At 38.1% G+C, this 22868-nt stretch overlaps 1 protein-coding gene across 2 annotated transcripts in view; it reads left to right on the forward strand.

Annotated features, from left to right (window-relative positions):
- Positions 1-22868, forward strand: part of CDKAL1 (CDK5 regulatory subunit associated protein 1 like 1) — a 362027-nt gene that overhangs the window by 282363 nt on the left and 56796 nt on the right. The window lies entirely within an intron of this gene.

The following is a 22868-nucleotide window of genomic DNA, read 5'->3' on the forward strand; positions in this document are numbered from 1 at the left end:
CTGAGATTTTTCAGGTAATGACTTGGGTATATGATTCTGAAAAATAACAAAAATTCTTTTAAACTACTTTCCATTTATTTGAAGAACAGCATTATACTAAATCGTAAGGCAACTGTGAGTTTGCAGAGACTGTGATACAAGCCACAATCTGAATTTCCTAATGCAGGTGCTTTGAGTTGTTCTTCTGTGAGATGAAAATACTTTCTAGATTATTGCTGAAAAGAAACAGAGCCTTTTGCTATCTCCTGCCTCAACATAGATTGTAGTTTTATGTGATAGCTCAGATGGCAGATACAACCACATTTTATGGAAATATTCTTATTGTAACCTGCATCCATTCTTCTCTTCCTGTCCCTCATGCTTAGAACTGCTTTTTGGAGGAGATTGCATAAAGCTGTTTTGTGCTCTTGATAGGATGTAAGGCTTCAAAGTAGACTGCTGAAAGAGAAAAGCAATTTCTGTTTGGAAGAGTAGTGCAGTGGCCTTGTGCTAATGGCATACTTGAACATTACTTGATGATAGGGAAGAAAATCTAATGGCCTGAAAAGCTGCCTTTTTTTTTTTTTTTTTTTTTAGCTTGACTCTTAGCTGTATTGAAGTTTATGCAATCTGTAACACAAAGAAAATTAATATATAGACAGCTTACAAATAGCTGTTCAAATACCAGTTTTAGGGGTTTGGGAGTAGAAGCAAAAAAAAGGCAGTGGGATGAAAGTGCTTATTTCTCTGTTGAATAGGCTGCATAGAAAAAGATATATCTGCTGTCTTAATTCTGTAGCTGAAACGTTGAGATAAAAGACATACAATCTCACTTGAGGTGTATCATGCCCAAAAAGAAAAAGGAAATAAAAGCAGGTAGCTTTTGTAGGTAGCAGGTAGCATATGTGCTTAACGCTGCAGTTAAAATTCTATTCGGTGCTATTAACTTTTTCTGTAATTCAGTGTTTAAAGCATCAAACCCATCTGATGCTAACTGAATTGTTTGGGATTGTTACCTCAGTTATCACTCAAAAGGGAAGCTTTTGCTTTTTTAGCTTAAATGGATGCCGCTGTGTCTTTCTACAGTGTAATTAGTAGAAGCTTGTAAATTCAAATTTTCATTGGTAAGTAAAGGTAATGCTTTGTGATGAGGCATAGACTTAGATATTTAATAAGTTATCACAGATATTATTGAAATATTTTTTATTAGTGATCTTTGGAACAGTTAATGAAATACACTGATGACATCCTCCCCATTTACTCCCATGTAAAAACATTCTGGAAAATGTGAGACAGAGTAACAAATAAAGGTAAAAGTGATCACAGAAAAAAAAAAGTCATGAAAAAATGTGACAAAAGTAAAATGGTTCATAAGCTTCCAATACAAATTGCAGTTTGATGGGGGCAGTTAAATAATGAAAACAAATTCTGCACACATCATTTTGCACAGCGCAGAAGTCTTTCTCCATAAGGCTGTGGTTGTATCCAAGTTATAGTCTGACTTTTTGGACAATTGGTTAGACCAAAGTGACACTGACAAGTAGGAGAGACTGTGAAGAATAGCAACAGAACTGATTATTTGGGGTTTGTTATCCTGGGTGGGAAAAAAATAAATTAATACAGCTTTCATCTGTGGCAGTTGCACAAGATACGCAGCACATATATATTTTCAATTGAATCGTGAAAATGATGTCATTTACTTCACAGTTTTTCTCCCTGATAAAACATGCAAATGCTAGTGTAGCAGATTGCCTAAAATAAGCATTTTCTACCTCAAAAAATGCTGAATTACAAAGTGATGGACAAGATTTATAGGGACATCAAGTATCTGTCATATCAACTCACACAGAACAAGTGACTTGGGGCACATTAATCTTCTTGTTGCTTTACAAAGAAAGGCATTGCCTTTCTTTGCATGTCTCTTTCACCTGTATGGCTTGTCCATCATAACTGTGATACTGACACAGCAGTGTGAAAAAGAAAGGTATTTCTAGCTTTCTAAAATTAGTTTCTGTAAAACCTTGAAGGTACAAAATGTAGACAGTTGTAGCCATGTTAAAATTTCTTCCAAACTCTGATCTTTCTTTAGCAATGAGATGGAGTATGGAACTAATGGTCTGTGGCCATATGAAGTTCAGATCAAGTTCAAGTATCTTTCCTTCCCCTACTTCCTAACATCCCCTTTGACCTATATTTCTCTGTCTCTGTGCAGTATGTAGTGGATTAGATTTCTCAATTGTAAGACAAGTTTGAACTAAAAAAGAGATTTAGATTAGACATTAGGGGGACATTTTTCACTCAGGGTGGTGAGGCACTACAACAGCGTGCCAAGAGAAGCACCATCCCTGGAGGTATTCAAGGCCAGGCTTGATGAGGCCCTAGGCAGCCTGATCTAGGGGGTGGCAGCCCTTCCCACAGGAGGTTGGAATTAGATGGTCTTTAAGGTCCCTTCTAACCCAAGCCATTCTATGATTCTATTATCTTTTAGTTTTTCTCATTTTTCCCCCTCTTTCTTTCTTTTTCTCTCCCTAAAAATGTTTTTCTTCCATGCAGTCTACCTTTTTTTTCCTCCTGTTTCTTCCTACCTATTTTGTTTAATATCTTCTTGAGGTTTTAATGTTGTATTCTCTATCCATTTACTTTCTATCACTTGCCCTTGCATCCATATCAACTGCCCTTCCGTTGCTGGCTTTTTGTTGGTGGTGTTCTTTTTCTTAATATGGAGCCCAGTATTTCTACAGATGTACTTTATGATGGTATTAAAATGAGCAAAGGAATCAGTGTCACTTTTTGGAGAGGAGGTGCAGCATGTAAGAGTGCGCGTGTGCAGTATGGTAAGAACCAATCCACAGGGACATGAGAGTATTGTTGATAGTGATGTTCTTCTCTCTTCAAAAATGCAAACTTTGATGATGGCCGAAATGTTCTTATGCCCAAGCTCTTCCAAGCTTATTTGTTTTTAATTAATTACGTATGTGGAGACTCAAATTTGGGAACTTCCCTAATGAACGTGATAACTGACTTTACCTTCTGTCCACCAACTTTTTGCTGGAGGCAAAACTTGGTTTTGCTCATAAAATTATTGTAGACTTTCTGGGTACTTGGTGAGTTACTTAAAGTTCAAAGCGTTACCCAGGCAGGCGTCAGTGCTTTTATTTGGGATGTAATTGGTCTTTCTTGCATGGACTGAGCATATTATGTTTACTTATTTTTTTTTCTTCTATTTAACAACTTCTGAAACTGAAATCGATTTCAAGTATCAGTCAAAAAGGGTCTGATTTCAAGTAAGTTAGAGAAGAATGAGATCGTATTCTTCCCAATCTGTAAAAACTCATTTCTGTTAGCCCACTGTTAGCTGTGCTGAGCTTTAGTGTACCAGGAGTGATCAGGAGGCGGCAGAAGACAAGTGCAAACCTAGAATTTGTTATAAATGCAGGTTAACAAAACTTATTTTGTTTTGTAAATGTGAAGTGATCTTCATGTTACTTTTCCTCTCGTTTAGGAATATAGTTTTCATCCAAAAATCCTATCTATCCAAAGATGTATTCAATACGCTATCCATTCTTCCATTCATGTTTTGAGAGAAAGACTCCAGCTTGATAAGCGTGCATGGCAGCCTTTTTCTTCAGAATTTACTTATTTTAAATTTCTGGGAGATTCCAACTTCAAAAATTATCTTCCCAAGAAGCTGCAGCTTTGTCCTGTAATTCTGCAGAGATTGGTTCTGAAGTCTAGAAAACGTGGAGCCAGTGGCAGATTTAAGGTTTGGTATCTCATGATCCCTCAAGATAAAAATGGGGCATTTTATCTCCTTAAAGAAACAGGACTTTTACAGTTTTTTCATATTAAATGATTTTTCAGTATCACTTTAAAATTTGATATCTTCATGTCGTTAAGATGGTACTTTAATTCAAGTAAATGCTGCTTTATTTTTTACTTCTGAAGTTTTTAAATATACTAGGCTTAATTTTTCTTTCACGCTTTCCTCATACAATCCTGATAGATCTAGTCATATGGCTTTACTTAAAAAAATAAACAGATGAAAGTAGTTGCCAAAGGTCATTAGAACACTAGTTCTAATTTTTTTTGTTCTAAAATACATAGCTTGTTCCAAAAGTAATACCTCCCACTTATTTCTGTGGAAACGACAACGGATACAAAGAGCACAGTAACACTGTTTGATGGAGAACATTCTCAGCTGCAAAATATACTATTTTTCCACATAGTCACCACTATTAGCTATGCATTTTTGCCAGCAATGCAAAAGAGCCCGCATTCCATGCTCAGAAAAATCACCAGTGGAGGTTGCAGTCACTGTTACTGTCACTGTCACCACTGCTGAAGTGAACCATCCATCTCTTCCCTGTGCTCACATCCACTGTTTGGTCTCCTTCAACATTAAGCAAGCATCAGTGAATGTCAGTGGGTGCCTTGTTTTTCTGTGTGGAGGAGTCCAGTGACACACTTTTGCTTTATACGCACTCAGCTGTCATTTTGTCAGACTGTCCCTCTGCTGCCATCTGTCACAGAGCAACAAATGCAACAGAATATTGGTGAAAAGGTTCAACCTCTACTGCTGTACTACCAACATCTGCCTCTGAAGTTGTGGGCCAGCATCATAAAGTGTTACTTTCAAGGCAGCCCTTCTAGATTTCAAAGAAATTTGATACAGGTAATGCACACAGGAGAGCTGTTGTGATGAAGGACTGATGGTTCAAATACAATCAGTCATTCTGGCAAATCCTTTATTTCATTCCGTCTTCCCTTTTCCAGGAAAAAATACCAGTGTTCTTATTGTTCTTTTCCATGTCTCCTCTAGTAATCCAGCTGTCCTTTATTGTTATTTATTGGAAGAGGAGAAGGTCATCAGGAATAGTCAGCATGGATTCACCAAGGGAAAATCATGTTCAACCAGCCTCATAGCCTTCTATGATGGCATCACCAGCTGGATAGGTGGGGAGAGAGCAATGGATGTCATCCACCTTGACGTCCACTTTGGCTTTTGATACTGTCTCCCACAACATCCTGATAATGAAGCTGAGAAAATGTGAGTTAGATGAGGAAGGTGAGGTGGGTTGAGAACTGGCTGACCAGCTAAGCTCAGAGGCTGGTGATCGGTGGTACAGAGTCTGGTTGGAGGCCTGTGACTAGTGGTGCTCTCTAGGGGTTGGTGCTGGGTCTGGTTTTGTTCAGTGTCTTCAGTGACGACCTTGATGAGGGAATAGTGTCCACTCTCAGTAAGTATACTGATGATACAAAGCTAGGAGGAGTGGCTGACGCACCTGAAGGTTGTGCTGCCATTCAGCAAGACCTGGACAGGCTGGAGAGCTGGGCAGCAACAAACCAGATGAGGTTTAACAAAAGCAAGTGTGGAGTCTTACGCCTGTGAAGAAATAAGCAGAAGTATCAGTACAGGTTGGGACTTGACCTGCTGGAGAGGAGCTCTGCAGAGAAGGACCTGGGAGTCCTGGTGGGTGGAAGGTAGGCCGTGAGCCAGCAGCATGCCTGATGGCCAAGAAGGCCAGTGGGATCTTGGGGTGCATTAAAAGGAGCATGGCCAGCAGGTGATCCTCCCCCTCTGCTCTGCCCCGGTCAGGCCTCACCTGGAGTACTGTGTCCAGTTTTGGTCTCCCCAGAACAGAAAAGACAAGGATCTCCTGGAAAGAGTACAGCAGGGGGCCACAAAGATGAACTGCGGCCTGGACATCTCCCTGTGGAGAAAGGGTGAGCAACCTGGGTCTGTTCAGCTTTGAGAAAAGAAGACTCAGAGGTGGTTTGATAAATGTCTATATCTTAAGTGTGGGAGTCAAAGAGACATGGCCAACGTCTTTTCACCAGTCTGTGGGTACAGGACAAGGGGAAACAGCCATGAACTGGAGCATAGGATGTTCTGCACCAATACACAAAGGAACTTCTTCACAGTGAGGGTGAAGGAGCACTGGAACAGGCTGCCTGGAGTTCTCCTTCTCTGGAGATAGTCAAGACCTGCCTGGATGCCTATCTGTACAGCCTGCTACTGTAGGGAGCTTGCTTTGCATGGGGGTTGAACTTGATCTATAGAGGTCCCTTCCAGCCCCTACAATTATGTGATTTTGTGATCATTTATGAGGTGCATGTATGGGAAGTGTTCTTTTATGTCTTTTTTTTTTCACTTTTATATTTAAAAGGCCTGCTTGCTTTACAACCTTGCAAGACATAAGCCACCACTGTTCTCTGTTGCAGATCCCAGCATTGTTTTCCATAGAACATTTGCAGAAAATGCCTAATATAAAACAAAAAAAGAACCATTTGTAAGCCCTGTGCTGGAACAGCCATTAAACACCAATTCACGTGGCAGACAGACGGTGGCAGCTTCCTTGTTAATGCGTGGCACAATTCCATATTAAATCAAATGGAAAGTGGACATTTTGACAGATATTGTCATCAGCGCAAACATTATTAAAGAGTTTGCTTTCAATCTTTTACTTAAAACACATACATTTGCCTCACAGAGTCTTCTCAGTCAGAGCCTACAGCAGTGAGTACTACTTCTCCAGGTTTTGCCTAACAAAGCCTGCTCTGTTTCTGTCCGTTCCTCAGGGCACTGACACTATGTTTATGGCTTCCTCTGCATGCTGTGTGTTAGGGTCTGTGACCACAAATTCCATTTGTGAGCACATCGTTGTGGATAGCACTCGGTGGTCTTTTCAGTTTGATTGATGCTTCTGGTTTTGCACCATCTGGCTTTTGATAGGCTACATTAATCATATCCTGAACTAAGAATATTTATTCAGGATTTTTTTAATAAGTACATGTATGTGGAAAAGTGTATTTATGTGTTTGTGTATTTAATTCCTGTAGGTTCCTGTCTTACAAAAAGCAGATACACAGGTTTCAGTTTTACTTCTACTATTTTATTACACTTTCTATCATCTACTTATAGTTGCTTCCTTATGTTGACATTGCTTTCTGTTTGGAACAATGGACTTGACTAAAGTATGCTTGCATATCAACTGTTAGAAGTAAATCTTAAAATTTCTCTTTCCAGTGCTTTGGTACTAAACTACAGTCCTTTGCTTCTTTAGTAAACATAGCTTGAGAAAAATAGTTTCTGAAAGAGAACGTCATCAGGTTTTAAATTTTGTTGGTGTAAAATATTTTTAAATTGTTGTATTTAAGTTTACACGTTGGGAAAATTTAAGACTCTCACCAGTACATGCAGTATACAAAAGGCAGTGATCTGCCCTATTGAAGACTTTTGACTAAATCTGACATCATGGTACAGAAGGACTCTGTGTGTAACTCAGCAGGGAGGTGGATTGGAACAGGCTTGATCTACTTTTTAGAGTAGATGAGTAGGTGAGGTTCTTTAGAGTAGGTGAGGTTCATTTTGAGTTATCTGGCATTAGTTCTTTACAATTTATAGTTTATAATTTATATAATTTCATATTTATAGTTTATAATTTTAAAGTTCTTTATAATTTAAAATTGTACTTATGGTTCAAAACTAACGACGTGCAAGAATGGTGTTTGACACACTGCAGCAAGAAACAGTACTTAGGAAATTATTAGAAAATTCATAAATCATATATATTTCAGAAAATTTAGAAATACAGATACACAACTCCTTAAAGCATAGCAATGTGTTGGTGCTGCAGCACTTCTATCTCAAATTTGTTGCCAACTTTTTTGTAAAACTGTCCTTTTTCTATATACTGATGGTTTCTTGTAAGCTTGTTTTAAAAATGTTTGTTTACGCAGGTCTCACGGCTTTCTAAAACAGACATCTGTGATTGAGAAAATCTTGATTCACTAATAATTCATATTAACTTTATTATAGATGCTGACAATTAGGATAAATAAAACCCGCTCACTATCGTTATTATAAAAGCACCATCTTCCTTTGTATACCATGGAGAATTTAAAAGAAAAAAAAATAATCTTTGTGGCTATAATACTGTTCTGTATTTGCTCAGTGTTAAAGTCAATTCTCTCTAAAATCAACACCTGATCCTGAATAATTTTGCTTTATGCCACTTGGATACAGAATTCCACACCCCCTCTTTCGCCTGAGTCATTGTAATGGCAATTTACCTCAGAGACGTTATAGAACTTAAAAAGGCAAAGTGGTGCCAACAGGCACAATCAGTAGCACCTCCTAAGCTCCCTGCTGGTTCTTCATAGAACCCTTGTTCCCCAGGCTAAGTAGAGGCTCTCAGTCAGCAAACTGCTCTCTCTTGTTCTCATTATCAAGGTTCCAACTTTGAACAGCAGCATCACCTTACAGATCTACTGGAGCAAACTGGTACCTTGTTGGTAGCAAACCTCTGGAGAAAAATGAAAATTGCATTCAGTGGCATTCTGCTAAGAATCTGAACACTGTAAGGTGTGATCAGGCCATATTCACTACTATGCTAAGCTTGAAAACGTGGAACAAAAGGTAAAATATGTTTGCAGGTATCTTCCTGAAAACTGAAAGAAATCATTGATAACCACAATTTAAACACTAGGATGAAGTGTCAAGTGATAAGTTCAGGATTTGCAGGATGGATAACAGATATCCCTAAAGAGTGAAATATTTACACTACGGAGCTCCTTTCATATTTTTCTAAATATATATATAGTTGTCAGCTTAGGAAGTTTGCCCACAACAATTTGTTATGCCGAGGTACAGACTATTGGTGTTTTCATCTTATGACTTTCAATAAGCAGTTCCATATGAAGAAACTTTTATTACCATATTTTCTGAAATGCGAGCCCTGCCTGTGCTTTCCAAGTGAAAAATTCCTGTCAGTCATACCTTAGTTCATGTAGATTTAGTGACTCAGCATCTTGGCATCAATGTCAATCAATTAGTTGTGAAGATATATGGCTTGCATTGCAACAGTGATGCTGTATGTTATCACTACTCTGTATCCTGATTCTGTTTTGACATGGAGAAGAGATGAGTCAAATTTGGGGGAGTATTTTTACTTCTTTTTTAGATCTGACTTCACTTTTTATGTTGAAAGAAGTTTAGGAAGAAAACACTTTCAAATTTGTTAAAATTTTCCTTTTTCTATATACATATCCCATTTCTTATGAAACTTTCAAATAACAAAGCAAAGACCTACAATTGGGATGATAAAACCTTTTAACAGAGTCCTTTCCAGCACAGTTTAATACTCTGTTGCATGTTTCTGATTATTGGACACAGTATGTATCCAATTTGTATGTTTCTGTTATTGGATAACACAGTATCTGATTTATTGCAAGGTTCTGGGGTTTTAAAAACAGATATCATTGGTAGTTATTTTCAAACAATGAATTCTTTGTATGTTAAAATACACTGAATTTGGTATGAATATTAATGTTGAACAGTAAACGTGAAAATTTTTAAAAACTCTTTAAAAGGATTCTTATTTCAGAGATTACATACAAGTTTTGGGGTCTTTTAAATTCCATTATAAACACTGTTTTTTAGTGATTTCTTTTAATTGAGTTGTTTAAGATGAGAGGGAAGAACGTGATGCACATCCAGTGTATTCTGTGGAGACATAACATTTGTTTTACTGGTTGCAACTGTGTGTACTGTACAGGATTTGCTTGTCTGGTTAGAAGTTGAACCTGTAAGTCAAAGCATTTTTGGAAGCAGGGAAAGTGAAAGAACTTACTTTAAAACTCACATTTTTTTTGTAATTCTTCATGTCTCAGTTGGCATATTTTTTATCCTCTATTTGTTTACAGCTTGCTGTAGTTCTGAGAACGTATTTCCACACAATAAGAAAAATCTAGAACCAACGAGCACGAAGCATAACTACAATAAGTATTTTCGTGTGCATGGTGGTGGTGATTTTTGAGGAGCAGTCTCTTTGTTCAGAATCTTGCCAAAATCCTAGTTCCACTATCTGTAACAGCTTTTTTAAATTATTATTCTTGATGAAGATGAATGTGCACTGCACAAGGAGAGCATCAGGTGAGTGAGTGTATGAGTAAGTCTTGGCTGACGTCTTTTTTGTGCGTAAGTCGAGTATCAGTCACAAGTCATGGTTCTGCTGTATTTCCTAAGTAGTGAACAAAGTGACAAATCAGGCACCGTCTGTGTTGTGAACCCTGCCATTCTGTTCTTGCCTGAATATGATAAACTTTACCTTGCTTTTCTGAGAAAATAATAACAGTACTTAATCGACTGTCCAAAAGCTGGAAAAGTTCCAAATGAAACTCTATTAGTGGTGCTACCCCTTGTCTCTGGGGGTGTAGGTGTGGGCTTACACCTAAGCATATGTGTATAAATGTTACAGACTTATTGCTGTGTATGTTGTGATATGCTGCAAATACAAACATGCGACGTAACTGAAAAGTCTTTTTAACAATTGCAATAATTTGTATTCAAAAGGAAGTAATTATTTTTATCTTATGTATCTACAGTTGAAGACTTCAAAGGTATTATAATGTTTAGGGACGTGGGACTTCCAATTTGGTTCAATTTGGACTTTCATTTATTTCAGTATTTCAGTTCTCCTTTAGTGCTGGTACATTGTGAATTTCAGATATTTTTATTTAATTGCAATACAATCAGATTTGAAGTTACTAGCAAATTTTTCAGATTCAAACTTGTCTTTCATGGGAACAAAATTCATTAGGGTGGAATTCCTTTTTCCAAAATACATGGTGAAGTAGTTATTTTCTCGCTGGCTTGCTGCGGCTCTTTCCACTTTTGAACGTTTTCCTTACACAGTTTTGTTGCCATTCAGTTGTACTCATGATCTCAGACCCGGGTTATTATGCTGCACCCCTCTGGCATTTTAATACGCTGGACAGCAGCACAACTACCTGACTACAAGTTTGTTCAGTGCTCTGTCTTCAGAAGACTCTAATAAGTAGGCACTTAAAATTGTAACCAGAAAGCATGTGTCCCTACAGAAGCTTGAAACACGTGCTTCACTTCTAATTTTAGCAGTTCATAAAGTCTACATGTTAATAGTATTGTGTTAGAAATGCACAGTCCTCTACATTAAAGATCACATTGTAAGTAGGCTGCTCTGAAAGTAGTGCCTGTTATTTATTTCCGTGGAAACTGCAGCAGATACAACAGAGCACAATAACAGTGTTTGATAGAGCAAACTCTCAACTGTGTAACAATATTTTACACAGTCACCATCATTAGCTGTGAATTTTCATCAGTGATGAATAAGAGTCTGCATGCTTTGCTCATAAAAATCTGCACTGGCAGGGGCGGCCTGCTTTCATCACTGCTGAAGCACACTTGCCTCACTGTGCTCACATCCACTGTTTGGTCTCCAGAAATGCACAGCAAGTGTTAATGAATGTTAGTGGGTGCCATTTTTTTCACATGGAGGAGTTCAGGGACACACCTTTGCTTCATCCTCACTTCCATGTCAGGCAACATTTTTATCAGACCGCCCCACTGCTGCCATCTGCTGCACTGCAACAAATTGTAATGGAATATTGGTGAGAAGGTTCAGCCTCTACTGCCATACCACCAACATCCAATTCTGATGTTGGGGGCCAACATAATAAAATAGGAGGCATTACTTTCAGAGCAGTTGTTGTATCTTCAGAGGAGGTGACCTCACATGAAAGACTTAATTTTTTTTGAATGCTGTATTTTAAGCAAATGGCATCCACACAAAAGTGTTTGCAGTGAGCCTGGGTAATGAAAGTACAATGCATGAAGCCATGAATACCAATTATGCAGTTGCTTGATTTTACATGCCAAATGACAGCAGATTGTGAACACAAGATATCATATTAAACTAGATACCCTATATACTAAGCAAAGAAAGCTTTTATAATGACTGAATATGCAGGTTTTACAACATTTATACAAGATCGTTACCCTTTTCAGTTGCTTAGAACTTTTGGTGAAAATTTTGCGAGCGCCTTTTCACCTTCAAGGTGTCTCTTCACAGTAGTTAAATATTTTTTCTGAGGTGTGATAAGTCTCTCGTGGTTTTATGATTTCTGTTATCAGTATTTCATATCATTATATCCTGTAGTGCACTGGGAGTTAAAGAGTTAGTGCTCTGGTTCAGTATTGTTGATAGTTGCAGATACCTTTCACAGAAGAGAAGAACTACATCTCCGGGAGGACTTCACTGTTCTGTTTCATTTTTCCATTCAGAGGGAAAGATAAAACTGTTTGGGAGTCACAAGACTGCCCTTCTTGTTTCTGCTTGTCTTTGCGGTGTGTGCTCCACAGCCTTCTCGCCTTCAGCATTAGAGTAATGCCTTCAGTTTTTAGACACTCTCTCGTTTATTAGATTTATTCACTTCAATTCCAATTATACTGTATTATATTGTGTTGTTTCACATTCTGCTATCGTTCGTAGTAAATTAGTTTTCTCCCTTAGTTGATGGCCGCTGTTATGTTTTTAGGCCCATCTCCCTACCTTTCCTTTTCCCCCTTCCCCTGTTCCCAGGGGGTGGTTCCATGGGTCCCCACTCCCCATTGCTCACAGAACCAGGCTGAACCGGGCCAGAATTGTGACAAAGCCCTTTACTGTTTCTGAAAAATTGGAAATAGTTTGTGAAGAATTTAATTCAGGAGTTGTTTGGAGAGCAGACTGCTTCAGAGGACAGAAAGTACATTTTTGAGTTATTAGAGTCAGGGTTTCCTGCAGGGCAGGCACGATAAAGGGTTGGCAGGCATGATAATACAAGGTTCTTTCTGGATCTCCATAGAAAGGCCTGACAACAGATGACTTCATGAAAAAAACTGATTTGATAAGATAAAATGAAAGGAATGGTACATAGTAAATCTTGCACGTTGCCCAGGCTGGATGGGACTCTGGGCAACCTAGTATAATGGGAGGTGTCCTGCCCATGTCAAGAGGGTAGGAACTGGACGGTCTTTAAGTCTCTTCCAATCCAAACCATTTTATGATTCTGTGGTCTCATCAGATGTTGAGAACCTTGCTTTCATTCAGCATCGTATTTCTCACAATACACTGCACGTCACATTCACACAGAGGTTCCTTCTGGAGTCTCTAAGGAAGTGGGGAAAAATCACTCCCCTCTTTCACTTTTACCTCCTGTTTGAAAAACACACAGAAAGGTCTTGCCTTTCTATTTTATTTAAAGTATTTCTATTTCATTTAAAGTGTTCTACAAACTATAACACAGCTTGTACATATGTTATGTTAGATGCTTTCTCTACTCTCAGTGAAATATTCCAGGTAGGGGGGAAACTCTAGAAATAAAGTGCTAGTGATAAAAGAAGCAATGTTACAGATACGGTCAGATTTAAAGAAACAGACAGATAAAATACAGTTACAGTTAATAATAAACACATATTAAAAAAAAAAAAAAAAATTAGTATATGCTCCCTCTCCTCAGAAAGTGGTATGGATGAGGACAGACAGGATGTTTAAAACCCTCTTAAGGAAGTACAACTCATACAAACATTGTCTATAAATGCCAAGATGAACATGCCTTCTGATATAGATCAAGAAACTTTATGGATATGAGAAAACCAGCAAGTGGAAAAAAAAGATGCTTAAAAAAGGCAAAACAATCCTACCACACAATGTCTGCTTCATTTGGAGAAAAGGCATTAATATAGTTTGTCACATATCACTGAAAAGTATGTGATGAATGTAGCAACTCTAAAACCTTCATTGTTCCTTCGTCTAAAAGAAATGCAGCATATAATTAGTTGTCTGCTTAATCCTAAGTCTGAAAAAGATTACATACCTACTGAATCATTGTCTCTCTACCTATTTTTCAGTTCAAACACTCACACAAGCATATTTCAGTTGTTCAAAATGATATCCTCCCATGTTTACATGTATCAAACCTCTGCAAAACAACTGAATACAGATAACACTGGCCTGACATGCTACTTTTAGGTAGTTCTGGCACCATAAGTGCCCAGTGTAAAAACAGCCATGGCTGTTTTTGCAAATGCTGTGTCACAGAACAGCTGATCTGCTCGAACCACATATGAAATGGCAAATATGTGGGTCAAAGCATTCATTCTGAGTTAGATCCCAGTTGTCTGAAAACCTCGAATGCCACTGTGGGGTTGCAGGTTGCTACAGAGGGCACATAAAAGTAGCCGCAAAATTTCCTGAGCGCAGTAGATTTGCTGCACACATCACAGGAAGAAAATCTTAGATGGAGACTATGGGAAAGTCCCTCAAAGCCAAAAATGAGAGTTACATCAGCATCATTCTGATCAGAATGTGCTTTCTACCATTCTGGACAGGATGTGGCCTGACTTGAAAGTTCATAGGGTACCATCAACATCAGATTTTGATTTTTTTCTTTCCTATTTTTAAACAGAGATATCATTAGCTTATGCATTTCTGGCTGACAAGGCCGGGTGTAATAATTGTGAAGATCTGGGGTTGGGCAGCAGATCAGACGGTTAAGATAAAGGTGACAATCATAGGAAAAAAATCGGAATTGAGTGTAAGCAAGCATTAAGAAAAGGATGTGTTAAGTTGGTATTTTAGAATGAATATTTTAATTTATTTGATTAGTATTCTGTTTTATAGATGTAGCTGGTTTTTGCCTGAATACAGGCAACTTTAGGTCTCCTCATGCGTAGAATATCTTAAAGTGGTAGTACAGTTAAGCAAGTCTGAGATTTGCATACTATGAAGTCATATGAACTTATTCAAGCCAGCAAAAAGATCTCTTTTGGTAGACTAGAGTGTTACTTGGGCTAATCTGCCTCTATGATACATTAATGCATTAATGCTTTGCATATGGCTCTAAGACATGCATGCAGGTGGGTGGCATAGTTTAAATTACTGGAATGATTCATGGCATTGATTTCCTTGCAGTCACCTCCTTTCCTTCTTTAATAAATGAATACAGTCTTAACTCATTAGAAATCCAGGTTTTCTTTGCACTGCAGCACAAGAATTGTTTGTTCTTTATAGCTGTGTTCAAAGGATGTATAATTTTCTTAAATAGCAGCAGGAACCACAGATCGTAACTCATTGAAATGATTTCCCCTCTTTTTTAATCTTAGAACTATACTTTTCTGGAATATTTGTTGTTTTATTGTGGAATATAGATGTCACTGAGTGCCATTGTGTTGATTCAGTGTGGCCTTTTATATATGTTTTTCAGAACTGCAAATGATTGTGCTTAATTAAAACCTGCATGTTAGACCAGATGCTCCTTTAAACGGAAAAGCTCATAATGTGGGCAAGGAAGCCTCCCCAAGTTTCTGTGGAGGGAATTTTCCTCCTAGGAAAATACATGAAATGAAAGTGGCTGGTATAAACACACAGGTAGTATTCTGAAAACTAAGAGGGAGAAACAAGCTAAAAAAGCTTGTTTTGGCTTCAGTAGCCTCCATCCAGCCTTCTGTAAAACATGTGCTTCCCCTGCTTGGAGGGATTTTATTGTGCCAAGGAAAAATCCTGGCTGCTGTGCTGGCAGTGGCCTCCTGTTAGTGTCTGTGGATGAGATGCAGGTAGGTAGCTGGAATGTAAGGGGATGGGAGATGCACAGATTGTGAAGAGAAGAACTCATGAGATGTGTTACAATGCCAATGCAGTCAGCAGGCTGCTCCCTCACCTCCTTACTGTTCTTTATCACTGTCTCCTGTCCCTGCTAGTTTCATTCTGGGGCATTAGTGGATGGAACTATGAAAGAGCGAGGGAGGAATGTTTTCTTGTACCTCAGCTCACGTGCTGTTCATGCTCCATTTTGTGATCTCTGTACACTTCCTGCAGCCGTCCACCTCTCTTTAACTGTGCCTTTTGTAAATCTGCAGGCCAGCTAATTCACATGCTACAGGTAAGAAAGGAAAAATTGAACTCTATTTAGATTTAGCATAAAACTCCTTCTTTTAATAGTTTTTCCAAGAATTCACTTGTAAACCTTTCATGTTCTTCTCATACTTGTTAATGTCTCATCTGACTTCTGTCTTCTACCTTCTGTGCTAAAATAGACATTTGTTCAGTCCAAAGCCCCCTGTTTTATTTTCAGAAGTTATGCAGGGAGAAGGACTAAGAAAAATGCTTTTCTTCCCAGAGGTTATTCCCATGCTTTAGTGCCAATAATACCCTCCTACACTCCTGTTTTATGTGAAATTATCACGTTGGCAGTGGGTCAAAGAAGATAGAAACTCTGAAAAGGAGGGGTGGGTGGTAGGGAATGCAGTTTCTAAACGGTCTTCCTTCCCCACCACATAGTTTGGAAATGCTACTGCCATGTGCATTTGAGGATATGTCCAGGGCTGGAAATCAGGTCTGTTATTTAAATTGTATTAAGAAATATGGAAACAACTTGGCTTGATTTACCTTTTCTTTTTCTTGGAGTAACTTCAGTGTGTTCTCTCCTACTTGCCAACTTCTGAAGCTGTGAAGGTGAACATTTGGGTTGAATGCTTGGAACATTCATCAGTTTTGTTTGGATTCAAAAGAGACTTTTAAGCAAGTTGGATTATAAATGTTAGAAGAAAAAAAAAGGGAGGTGAGGGAGGGACTTATCTACTAAACATATTCAAGGGCATGTGCACTTTCCCCCTTGTTTCCATAAATTATCACACTTCTTTGAGCATCTACTAGCATAGCTCACATCTTTGCGTCCTCCTGGCAAGAGAGTAACTTGAGTGAGAGTCATGTGATGCTGTCTGCTGGAGGCTGAGATTCCTCCCTTAAGATTCCCATCTTTCATCTCTCTCTCTTTCCTCAGAAAACTTCCCATCCTCTTATCCTCTTGAAGTGAAGAAGAAATGAAATGAAGACCTGGGACAGTGAAAAGAAAGAGCCAAAATTCTAAGCAAAATTCTGAATCAGAAGGTTACTTAAAGAAAAGCGCTGTTGAGCTTCAAGTTAGCAAATACTCTCTGGGCTGAACTCAAGAGACAGCAATCTTAGCTGTGTCCCTAGCACTGGCTCTTCAGAGACCTGAGGGAATTTCTGGTCCTTCTTGCACCTTCCCTTATTAGTAGTCTGTCCTTGATGCTGGCTGCATCTGTCTGAAGAGGAGTCATTTGTATCCACCCAGTTCTGGTAGTGCACAAGATGAAAGAAATTCTCACCTCAGTCACTCATCTCTATTAATTTGACCAATAATTATTTATACTAACAGTAAAAAAGCCAAAGTAAATTCCATTGATGTAATGGTATTTAAAAGTACCAAGCATCCAGAAGTTTCAGGGCATTTTGTGTTCGCTTGAGATACTCTCAGTAACGCCATGAATAGTTTAACTTTGAATGAAAGCAGGTATTAACAGTGTATGGATGGGATGTTACAGATGATTATAAATTTTCTTCAAATCATATTTCTTAGAAATTGTGTATGTTGGTTTATAGCTCTGTTTACCTTGGTTATCTATTGCTGTTTGCTGCCCAAGTTGATATGAACCTTCAGAGCTGAGTCAGTTTTCCACATTTTATATCCTAATGTCTTACCCAGACAACAAAAAAGTTATTAACTTATGGTTCTAACTCAATTCAGTCATGCTCTATGGGAATAGATGGCACCATACTGGGCATTATCCTAGTTAGATATGTCAAATGCAAGGCAATGGAGCAATCCAATAATTGTTTATTCTTAATAAAAAGATGGTTCTGGAGCAAAATCAGGCTTCCAACACTGCATTTATGTTCATAAATAGAAAGAGTCAAATCTCAAATTTCGCCTCATTTTTATGATTTACTTTCAGAAGTGCTGGACTGCTAAAAAAAGAAAAAAAAAGAAGCCAAAGTACTGTTGAAAGTGTTACCATTTCACCTTCTGTCATATGCAGTAATACAGTAATACTTAGCGTGGTTGTAACTGCATGATGTGGTAATTTTTTCTGAGGTGAGAAATGCTGGGGTTTTTTTATTTGCAACATCAGCAGGGATCATTGTTTAATATATGAAATTTGTAAGTTTTTCCAACATGCCTCTTTGTTGTCTTTTCATTGTTTATTGTAATTTCTGTAATAGCACAACGCTGGCAGTTCAGGAGACAAGAACTCTCGTTGTGGCCAGGCATCCAAAGTAAATGCCTTAGCACGTTCCTTATCATTTCACCCCAGTCTGAAAAGAGCAGTTTATTTCTAATCTGTATTTAATCCCTTTTTTCCTTTGGGGACCTCTGAAGATAATCTTACTTCTCAGCACAGTCAGATTGGGTTTATGATCAGGATCAGTGCAAAAGCAAATGCTCCAAGAAAAGCTTTTTTTTTTTCAGTGCATAGTATCACTATATCAAGCCAAATGCCTGAAGGTTAATTTTGTTCTTTTCTTTGTATTGAACCACTGTTACCTAGCCTTCCTACTGCTATGTGATGGACAGAACTTTATTCTGAGTGAATCTTGAAGTACTAATTAGGACAGTTGTGGTTAATGGATAGCCAAGTTCCAACACTGCAGGACTGGGAGGATCTGCGTGGAGGCTATGAGCCCTTGTTTTCTACATGGGAATGTGTTCTAACTGCTACATCTTCCAGACATTTTTTCCTATTATGCTAATTAATTGCAATCTAGTTTTAATGATTGATATGCTACTTTTTTTTCCTTCATATTTTTATAAAGGGGAAAAATAATTAGTAAACTTGCTGGTGGTATGGTAATAAACATCACATTCCAAACACCCATTTTATGAGAGGAAAGCATTGGAAGCTGTTATGTGAAATAGGCTTACTATCATCCAAATTCTACAGGGACCAGGATACTACTAGTACCATTATTTTCATTAAAATCATTCTCATACTTTTAAGAAGAAATGTTCAACTAATTTATTGTTAATATGTAAGGTCATCCAGACAGGTCTGTTGAATTTAATGCCTGTTTCATGATTAAGGGAGAGTATGAAGTCCTTAATTGAGGAGCAGATAAAAAGCAAGCTAATTAACTCCAAATGCATTTCTTTAGCAACATCCAAACAGCCCTTTCTGGGATGAACTGGGTTACTCAGCTTTTGAGCTTTTAATCATAGTTTTAGATTGCATTTTACACCATCTGTACTACAAAAATGACTGTAATTTCTGTCACAGTTGGAAGCATCAGTTAATAAATGTTTTCTATTTTGATCCAGGGAGGTGTATGAATTGAGAGGGAAAATATTCTTATACTAATTAGGTTAATTTACAGTAGCTTGGGAGAGAGTGTAGTGGGAATGGCTTACTCCTATTCCTATCTACCTTTCCTCCACTATCGTCTTATTTGTTTTTATTTAAATACTCTCCCAAGTCAAACCTTTGCCCCAGCCCTCCGATCTAAAACTTACTGCATGTGCTGGGAAACCAATGGCAACACATCCGTGTTCTGTCAGTCTGTGTACAAGATATTTAGCAATTCAGACCACCTATTACAGCACAGAATCAAACAGGATCAGAGCCACTGTGCGGTGCGTTAGGCACTGGTGTGCTAAAAGGCTGCATGCTGCCTGTAGTTTCTACATCACTAGGGGAGAAAATGAAATAATGCAGTAAATTGTGTTATGGCAAGCTGGTAATCAGCAAAGCTATTGTTCAAAGATTGCTTTCTTTTGCTGTACAAATGGTTAGGCTAGAACAAAAATAAAAGGGATGGCTATGTGCCAAGCATGTACAATATATGAATCATTTAATATGTGTAACCATAATATACGTGCATAATTGGCCGACTTAATTTGGTTTAAATTCTGTGATGGAAATGGGGAATATGGATTCCCAACAGACAGATAATATTAAGATTATTTAAGCATATTAATCATTTGCTATCCTTATTTATTCATTCATAAAATGTTGTTAATTAACTTCAGTTATCATTATATAGTCACCACTTACTACTTATATATATCTTCTCATGTTGTTTAGTTATAGCTATTAAACATTTCTGCTTTTTACACAATTTAGTGCAAAGCTACATGTAGTTTTATTGTTCTTTTTTCTGAAGACCTGAGATTTCTTCCTGAGATGTCTGAAATGTCTTAGGGTGGAGGATGTGGAGAGTTTCTTTGTTTAGAAAGAGGTTCACGCTTCCACAAGATTTTTTTGGTGTGTTATTTACTCTGTCCAACATATTAGCATGTTCACAGTTTAGAAGAAGTTTAGCTAGGGAACACCAGCAATTATCCTGATACTTTGCCAGAACTTTAATGACATCTGTCACTTTTGTGATGAGAAAATAGCAAGTGAGATTGAAAGAAAGGTGTCTCCCAGCATCGCTCATCTTCAGAAGCCGTGTGCCATGAAATTTTAACTGTGGTTTATTTGTTTTTTATTGTTCTGTTGTTGCTTACTTTTTTGCTTGTTTTGTTTTTGTTTTCATGGTACTGGTCGAAGGACTCTTTAATGTAACATCAATTGTCTTGAAAATGTATGTAATTTAGTAAATCATCAGAGCAGACTATTAAATCCTGTACTTGTATGTTTTTTATTCCTGCCTTGAAGACAAACTGCCCTGTTCTTTGAAGCAGAAATGATAAGGTTTTATTAATGAAAGAAAACAGCCCAAGGTTATCTAACAAAAATCCTATTTTTCATCTTTACAAATGAAAGTATTTGGTGGCCATTAGGTAACTTAGCTACTGTGAAACTGTTGAATCGTATTTCACAGATACGATTTTAACCATGGTTGCTCAGAACAATCATAGACACAAAGAATCGTAGAGGTTGGAAGGGACATCTGGCGATCATCTAGTACAATCACCCTTCTTGTGCAGGTTCTGCAGAATAGGTTACACAGGCCTCTAATGCCTCCAAAGAAGGAGGAAAAGAAAACACCTTGGCCTCCTCCACTTGGTTGCCCCCCTTAAGATGTTTATAAGCATTGATAAGATCCTCTGTCTCCAGGCTGAACAGTCCCAGGGCTCTCAGCCTTTCCTCGTAAGGGAGGTACACTGTGCCTGCAATCATCTTTGTGGTTTTCTGCTGGACTCCTTCTAAATGTTCTTGTCTTTCTTGACCTGGGGACCCGAGAACTGGGCGGTATTCCAAACGTGGCCACACCAGGACAGAGGACAGGGGGACGATTGTCTCCTTTGACCTGCTGGACACCCATTCTAGTGCACCACAAGATACCGCTGGCCCTCTTGGCCACAAGGGCACACTTCTGGCTCGTGGCCAACCTGTTGTCCACCAGGACACCCAGGTATTGCTCTGCAGAGCTCCTTTATGGCAGGTCAGCCTCTGACCTGTACTGATGCATGTGGTTATTCCTTCTTAGATACAGGTCTCTGCACTTGCCCTTGTTAAACTGCATAAGGTTTCTTTCCACCCAGTGTTTGTGCTTTCATTTATTTTAGCCCTGCAGAACATTTAAACATCATCATAGGCCTGTGCAGGACAGTGTATGAAGCCCATTGTAAAGATTCCTGATAGAAGTCAGATCTTTAGGAAAAGTTCTTTCACAATGGATCTCCTCTGTACCCCATGTAGACTTGACTCTTTAATACTTCTGCTCAGAAGTTGTGCCCTGCACATCTTTGACAGTTCACAGACACTGCTTAGAAATAGGAAATTTAACTCAAAGAAAAATGGAAGAGCTGTAATATCTGTAATGTGAATTTGCATTCCTCAAAAATACTTGTTCTTTAATCCTTTTAAAACTCCAATGAAGATGAGGTGTTTAAGTAGCTGTTAAGCATGTAAGTATTGTTGTGCATAGGTTCCTGAGTCCATGTTTTGGCACTATTTCTGAAGCTTTCTGATGCCGATGTGGAGACGTAAGAAAAGATGCATAAATAAACTATATCACACACTGAAATCCTTTTTTTTTTAAGCAGCTCTTAATTTTTACAAATGCTTCTTTATTGTTCTAAGCAGTTGTGTAGTTGGCTGTTTTCTGTAGCTCAGTAGTTCAGCTCTCTTGCTCTATGTGCGGAAGAGGCTTCTAAGAGCACAGCATCTCTGCTGTGCCTACATCTACAGCCTCAATTTTCTTCTCTACTGAAAGCACAGTTACTACATTTCCATACAATGATTTGTGCCATTGAAGTTGTTCTGCTGTGATGACAATGATACGTTTCATTTCCTCTACTCATAAGCATGCTTTTATTGACCATTTCCTAATGTTCTGCAGTGAGATAATGTCGTGCTAGAGCACTGAGTTTGCTGATAAGTTTTCAGAATGTCCAGCGTAGTTATTGCATTGCAAATGCCTGGTGACTCAATAGCATTCGTGTTCATTTCACGAATATAAAAGACAGTATTAATGCAGCATAGCATTGAGAAATAACTCTGCAAAAGAAGAAAATGTTGAAGTGTAGGGGATCTTTTGTTTGGTCGGTTTTTGCCATATTATGAACACAGCGTTGTGTATCTTTTGGTATATATTCCATAAATCAAATAAGCAACAATTTTGAAAGATTTGATGTTATGAAGAACAATAATAATTTTTTCTGTAATAGATCTGTGTACATACCCTGTGAGCATCAGAACGTCATAAAGAAAAGGAACAAAGGAATATATTTCCAGATTTACAAGCTTGACAAAGCAAGGCCCTGTCATCTCAGTTATCTCCCTGAAGAAGCTTATCCAATGGTCTCAGATGATGATTTTAATTCTTTCTAGTCTTTCCTTTTTTCTTTTTTTTTTTTTTCTTTTAGCGATTGTGTGAATGGCAAAACTGAATTTCAGTTGTGTGAGGTTGCTTTGAAAACTGGTCCTCACGTTGAGGTACGTTCGTTAACGTGATAGCAGTAATCCAGGCAAACCTACTTAGTATGCTTCTGTAAAGAAAAAACGGAGTGGGTTATCTTAGCCAATGAATGCATTTAGAGGTGGTTTGTGAATTGTGAGAGCTTTCAGAGTGCCTTTCTGTGCCACTGGATTGGTGACGTTGTGAGAAATACAGGTTAATCTTTTCAAACGTTTTTACAGGCCAAACTTAGAAGTCAAGCTGCAAGTTTTGACTATGTACAATGAAGTTAAATCTTTTGAGGAACACTCTTGATAATAAATTAGGATGGCAATGACAAGCTTCTCCATCAGTCACCTATTTTTTACTTTCTTTACTTTCCTAATT

This window comes from Centrocercus urophasianus, unplaced genomic scaffold (genome assembly GCF_019232065.1).
Source record: "Centrocercus urophasianus isolate 14NV4802_14NV808 unplaced genomic scaffold, USGS_Curo_1.0 seq_11, whole genome shotgun sequence".
NCBI lineage: Eukaryota > Metazoa > Chordata > Aves > Galliformes > Phasianidae > Centrocercus > Centrocercus urophasianus.